Below are 7,608 nucleotides of genomic sequence, written 5' to 3'. Positions count from 1 at the left end.
CTTCTTTATTCCTACGTATACACTCACACACTGTGCATTATCTCATTCTAACATTAATCACACCCTTACACATCCCTGCGTAATTTCTGTTCAGGGTCCTCCACAGAAGAACGAGGATCCTTGTGCATATAACATCAATATGCTACATCTCCCCTTTTGTTAAATAGAAAGTGGTGAACATCATGCAAATCACATTTCTTTAATGAATCAGCACATGTCGGCAGGACAGAGTAAGCAGAGATGATCTAAGTCCACCCTGATCAGACAACTGTGACATAGGCTCAGGTTCTTGAACTGGACTTGCTGGAAGAGCTGCTTCACACATGGTTTCGGGACTTGACAAGTTTTGTGGTAGGTGTCTGAAATGTGACGTGTGCTGAGTAACGGATTGTCAAGGAAAATGCGATGTTTTCATATGACCCTTGCACGCCACTAGCTGTAGAGGATCAGTGCCAAAAGAATGTTTGTTTTCTCTTTTATCTCTGCTTAATCAGTACCCAGTCTCCTCTGTCAAAGACTGTTTCTCGGGCATGACGGCACCAATCTGCATATGTTTTCCTTTTTCCTTTCCAAGTCGCATCCGTGTCTCACACCTTGTCATCCTTCAATGCTTGATCCGGGGTCCATTGTATATTTTATGTTCTGATTGCTCTCCCAAATAGCAAGGTGATTGGACTCTCACCAGTTGTGAAGTGAGGGGTTGATCACTAGGCCTGGAGGTCCTGGCACAGGGCTTGGTTTAGATCGATTTACTATATGGACGCTCGTTGAATGAACCTCTTGAGGGTGTCCATGAATCGTTCAACTACACCATTGCCTTGGGGGGCAAGAGGGATGTAATCTTTTGGTGTTTCACCTTGAGTCAGACAAGAAATTCTTTGAACCCTTTGCTGTTGAAGGGTGGGCCATTATTAGGTTTAAGTATTTTGGGGATGCCCCAACTTGCAAAGATGACATCAACCCTTTCTATCACTTTTTCATGGGTTGTCAAAGATAGGTCTTCCACCAAAGAAAAACGTGAGTACTCGTTTACGACTACCATGAAATGAGGTCCATTTCCTAAAGGCCCAACAAAATGTAATCTGCAAGCCTATCCAAACTTAGGCAGGAAGGTCAGACATTGTCACTGGGTGCTGTGTTACCTTGGGAGATAAACAATTGCAAATTTGACACGCCTTCAGTTCCATCTCAACTCCCTTATCTAGCTAAGGGGACCACACTCAATATCTTAAGGCTCTCTTGGTGGCTGATAGCCAGAAACCGGTCCATGGATGCTTGATTCCGGTCTGGGAAAGACATGGCTTGGTAGTTCGGACTGGACTGTTCCCATGGGGCACAGGGTCAGAGCTGATTTGAATATAGCCAGTGTCTAACCCAGGGTGATGTGGAGTGCAAAAAAACGATGGATTTAGGCCCAGATCCTTGTACTGGGGTGAATGTATGACATTGTTCTACATTCTGTCCATCAACTGTGTTTTTTGCAATTTTCACCCCGAGTGGGCTGGGGATGCTCAGACGTGAGTCCCAGGCTCTCCACATCACTGGAGTCAAGCTATCCAGGCTGAATGAAGGCTGATAGCCAGAAACCGGTCCTTGGATGCTTGATTCCGGTCTGGGAAAGACATGGCTTGGTAGTTCGGACTGGACTGTTCCCATGGGGCACAGGGTCAGAGCTGATTTGCATATAGCCAGTGTCTAACCCAGGGTGATGTGGAGTGCAAAAAAACGATGGATTTAGGCCCAGATCCTTGTACTGGGGTGAATGTATGACATTGTTCTACATTCTGTCCATCAACTGTGTTTTTTGCAATTTTCACCCCGAGTGGGCTGGGGATGCTCAGACGTGAGTCCCAGGCTCTCCACATCACTGGAGTCAAGCTATCCAGGCTGAATGAAGGCTGATAGCCAGAAACCGGTCCTTGGATGCTTGATTCCGGTCTGGGAAAGACATGGCTTGGTAGTTCGGACTGGACTGTTCCCATGGGGCACAGGGTCAGAGCTGATTTGCATATAGCCAGTGTCTAACCCAGGGTGATGTGGAGTGCAAAAAAACGATGGATTTAGGCCCAGATCCTTGTACTGGGGTGAATGTATGACATTGTTCTACATTCTGTCCATCAACTGTGTTTTTTGCAATTTTCACCCCGAGTGGGCTGGGGATGCTCAGACGTGTGTCCCAGGCTCTCCACATCACTGGAGTCAAGCTATCCAGGCTGAATGAAGGCTGATAGCCAGAAACCGGTCCTTGGATGCTTGATTCCGGTCTGGGAAAGACATGGCTTGGTAGTTCGGACTGGACTGTTCCCATGGGGCACAGGGTCCGAGCTGATTTGCATATAGCCAGTGTCTAACCCAGGGTGATGTGGAGTGCAAAGAAACGATGGATTTAGGCCCAGATCCTTGTACTGGGGTGAATGTATGACATTGTTCTACATTCTGTCCATCAACTGTGTTTTTTGCAATTTTCACACCGAGTGGGCTGGGGATGCTAAGACGTGAGTCCCAGGCTCTCCACATCGCTGGAGTCAAGCTATCCAGGCTGAATGAAGGCTGATAGCCAGAAACCGGTCCTTGGATGCTTGATTCCGGTCTGGGAAAGACATGGCTTGGTAGTTCGGACTGGACTGTTCCCATGGGGCACAGGGTCAGAGCTGATTTGCATGTAGCCAGTGTCTAACCCAGGGTGATGTGGAGTGCAAAAAAACGATGGATTTAGGCCCAGATCCTTGTACTGGGGTGAATGTATGACATTGTTCTACATTCTGTCCATCAACTGTGTTTTTTGCAATTTTCACCCCGAGTGGGCTGGGGATGCTCAGACGTGAGTCCCAGGCTCTCCACATCACTGGAGTCAAGCTATCCAGGCTGAATGAAGGCTGATAGCCAGAAACCGGTCCTTGGATGCTTGATTCCGGTCTGGGAAAGACATGGCTTGGTAGTTCGGACTGGACTGTTCCCATGGGGCACAGGGTCAGAGCTGATTTGCATATAGCCAGTGTCTAACCCAGGGTGATGTGGAGTGCAAAAAAACGATGGATTTAGGCCCAGATCCTTGTACTGGGGTGAATGTATGACATTGTTCTACATTCTGTCCATCAACTGTGTTTTTTGCAATTTTCACCCCGAGTGGGCTGGGGATGCTCAGACGTGAGTCCCAGGCTCTCCACATCACTGGAGTCAAGCTATCCAGGCTGAATGAAGGCTGATAGCCAGAAACCGGTCCTTGGATGCTTGATTCCGGTCTGGGAAAGAAATGGCTTGGTAGTTCGGACTGGACTGTTCCCATGGGGCACAGGGTCAGAGCTGATTTGCATATAGCCAGTGTCTAACCCAGGGTGATGTGGAGTGCAAAAAAACGATGGATTTAGGCCCAGATCCTTGTACTGGGGTGAATGTATGACATTGTTCTACATTCTGTCCATCAACTGTGTTTTTTGCACAATACCATGGTGTCCTTCATAGGCCAACTCAAGGACCCTCTATCTTAGTCTTCCAGGTATGACGATTCTTGAGCCTCACAGTATTACACCTTCTTCAGTAATTGCTAATCGCTATAAATCTTTAAACTTTTGGAATTCAACATTTTCAGCGCGGTACTTCTCCTCCATGATTGTGTGGAAGAAGTTATTTGATTCTGGTCAGCAGCGGAGGAAAAACTGAGCAAGCAGGAACTCACCAAAGTCCCTGATTAAACATGAATGGTGGTTTGCACTGATGTATTTTTGTGTCTCATTGTCCCTGTGAACGATCCTTAGTGTTGTGGTGGCTCAGAAGCAGCCCAAGTATATACCTTCGTACCTGATGGAGTGAGGTGAGGTACAGGGGATAGGCTGTCAATTATTCCACTGACATGATATTTTGGACTTACCACTGCCTATGATAAAAGTTTTGGGGTAATTGTTCTCTTTCAATGTGATTTTGGGACAGTGTCCAACCAACATGTGTCGCTTTTTTTGATAAGCTGTCTTTGAGCTGTGATTTACTTTACCGACAGCTAACCCCATATGTGCACATCAGTCTTCGATAGACATCATCAGCACATACACATCTTGTTCGCTTATACTGAATAGTGACGTTGAAAAGGATCTGTACAATGAGCTTTACGACTGATTTTGCCTGGTTTCTGCTTGCCATAGCTGAAGTTGCTTTTTGGATTTGTGGGCATGGCGAGAGAAAGTTCTTGTGTCCATCTTTTCTTTCCATCATGACGCACTTGATTTTTCTTTAGCGCTTCACAAAATTATGGAATGATTCTTTTTTCTTCAATTTTTGCAGACCTGCTGGATGGCTGGACATTCACCTTCATGGGGAAACGAAAATCCACATCAGAAGCATAGCTTTGATTTCTTCTATGACGTCGACATACATGCATTTTGCTTTTGCTTGTGCTTCCTTATCATAGCCAAGGCCAATTCATTTTGGGCTGCTCTGGCTTCCATTTCAGCAGCCTGCCAGTCTGCTCATTTGTCTGCTCTTTTCTGCAAGCACAACACTTGTGTCTGAGCTTCGGTCACCATGCCTGATCTGAGGTCGTAGAATGCTTTGCTCATCTTTGACAGTGAGTAAATTCTCTGATTTTCAAACCTGGCTGTCACTGCCATTATTTTCTTGCTTTGTCTGCGTGATTGCATCGTATTTTGAGCTTAGCATAAAGTGTCCATCGACTGCTTCACCGGCTGATTTGGTGGTCGTTTGAATATGATTCTATGTGGGCCTTCACTTTCTCCTTTGGCCATGTATGGGCTGGAGCAGGGCTTGGACTGCACATAAACCAGCCACAGAGTGCTTTGCATCAATTGAGGCACATGTGGTATGCACAAGTAGTTTGCCATACCATTGCAAACTCTCAGTGAGAGCAGTCTTGTTTTCTTCAGGGCATGTATCCCCTAATTGTCAACAGATATACTGTCTTCCCCAGCCCTGGAGCATGCAAATGAAATATACCACAAGGGAGCATTCCCGCACATGACGTAGTTCCTGTTCAGAGTCTGCCACAGAACCACGAGGTCCTAATGCGTATAACATCAATATGCTACAGTTAATACTCCTAAACAGATACATGACTGTTTGCACACATTATCTGAAGCCAAGAGCCATGCATGAGAGCCACATATCTCATGACTGTAACTCTCCAAACACTAGACAATACATCCTTGAAGTCGCCGCAAATAGCACCTTGTCTTTGTGCCTACATGAACCATATGTACCTGTGATATGCATTAAAACACTAATTGATTTCTATAACTGGTCTCAGTATAAATGCCTTGTAGAATGATCCCCTATTGTTCTACTACAAGTAAAGAAGATGATTATTTTATTTTTAACCGGTATTTTTGTGGTATTTGCTCGAAATACAGAATACGAATACATTTAACCATCAATCCCGCTTGCCACGGCCAATCCTATTGACTTTGACAATCCTTGCATTTATCGTGATGTCCACATTGCCTGCTTGTTGTCCCACATTGTACCCTGCTTTGCTCACAGACCTTGCTGTGATTTTGCAGCTGGTCAAGAAGACATGATGCCAAAGAACCTGCAGTCTACTACCTTCGATACGGCAGAGGAGAGTCTCTGGCACTGCTCACACAGAAAGACCATGTACATTTTTACTATAAAAATGAGTTGGCACTATTCATCTATATTCCTCTATCTACCCTGCCTCATGATCCAACTGGGTAAGAAAATAGGCCCAGGCACTAAAATAGAAGTGGACCCCTTTTGTGAATTAGAAAGCTAAAATGTTGCCCATATTTGCAAATTGTGGCAGTTTGAACTTGTAAAGGTATGTTTTATAAATGTTTTGCAAGATATGGAAGGCTGAATGGATTCGACCTTGGTGCAGGCAGTTTTTTTTATTATCACGGAAATCAACAGTAAAAATCGACCAAGAAGCCCGTAAAACAGGCCACAAAGAGCCAAAACGATGTCCCACACGCTAACCAGTCATACCAGTCATTGAGTAGTGCCTGATTGCCCTATAGGTCAGTCAGAACATGCCTCTTCTCTCTCTTTCTGCATTACCTTTCTCTACTTCCCATCTCTTTTCCTACTTCTATATCTTGTTGTACCTCAACACTCTTTATGACAATCTCTATGTCACATCTGCCTATGATCCCTTACCTCCATTTCTGAGCCTTATTTGTATCCTTCTCATTGCTCTCTCTTTACGTCACATCGCCTCTTCTACCTCACCGTTCTTACATTACAACATTTTCTGTACCTACCCGTCTGGCCATCTCAAATTAAGGGCCATGTTGAAAATGAGTGGTGAGTCGAAGAGACGAGGGAGAAAGAGGGGAGATAAAAACGTTTTACGTGGCAAAGGTAACTGAAATACAGAAAAAGATAGAGAGAGAAGATTATTAGACGGTAGTTGAAGCAGGGCTTGACAGCGATGATTTGCAAGAAGACCGGTTCCCGATGTGGTCATTGACGAAAGCAGGGGAAGTTCATGTTTTCTCACCTTGATGGTCTGTGGGATCTACACAAAGAGTCCACGTCGTCAACCAATCCGGTCATTGGTTGAGAATATAGTGTGATCTACATCAAAGTCAGGTCCACCAATGAGGCATCTTCCGCAGATCAGTTGGCAGGTACGACTCTGTCCCACAATAGTTGTCTAGGCAGAATTTTAGCAAAAGGTTTCTCTGTCCTAAGATTTAGAGTTCAGCAGGAATAGTACATTCTGACACCAGACAAGGGTTCCAGGACCTCAGAGCAGGGCCGGACTGGGAACCAAAACCGGCCCTGGCAAAGTGCTCGGGTGCCGCCAAGCTCTTTGCCAGGGCCCGGTTTTCAGCCCGTTTTGTTACAGGGCCATGACTCACATTATTGATGATGATCTTCAAATCGTGGACCAGGCCGGATCATGCCTACTCATCCTGCTGGACCTATCTTCAGCTTTTGATATTTATTTATTTTTATTTATTTATTATAGAGTTTTGTATAGCGCGAACAAGACCCGTGGGTATCAGAGCGCTTAACATCGAGGTAGGTTACATATTAACAGTCCAATAACAAATTCTGAAATCAAACAGATGTAAGGTACAATGTGCAGTGGCTATAAGAGGTGCCTAAATAAACCTTATACAAACATATGTGCAGTTAGTAATAAAGGTGAGAGAGGCCTCGTTCATAACTTGGTCCATATCAGTAGATAAGGTGAGCCTTGCGAGACCCGATTGCATGAGGCCAAGGGGTTGAGATTGCTTAGTACCTTGGACTCGTTGAGTTCTATTGCATAGGAATGGCTTAAACCATCTCCACACATTACATCACCATTATATCGAGGTAGGTTACACATTGACAGTCATATATCCATTCTAACAACCACAGATATAAGGTAGAAGAGGTTGTGGCTATAACGGATGCCTAAATAAATAAGTATATATCAGATACATGTGCAAATATTAATAAAGGTGAGAATAGCTAAGGTGAGGTAGAGGTTATATAGTTTGGCTCATAGACCAGCAATTGGTTCATACAGGGCTGTGGTATTGATATTGATAAGGATACAGCCGAGGCTAGTGAGTGGAGTCAGTTTATTGATAAAGATAGTAATCATGAAGAGGGATCACTCTTCCGCTGATGTAGTAGAACATTCTG

This window comes from Lissotriton helveticus, chromosome 11 (assembly GCF_964261635.1).
Source record: "Lissotriton helveticus chromosome 11, aLisHel1.1, whole genome shotgun sequence".
Classification (NCBI taxonomy): Eukaryota; Metazoa; Chordata; class Amphibia; order Caudata; family Salamandridae; genus Lissotriton; species Lissotriton helveticus.
This window is presented reverse-complemented; position numbering follows the sequence as displayed.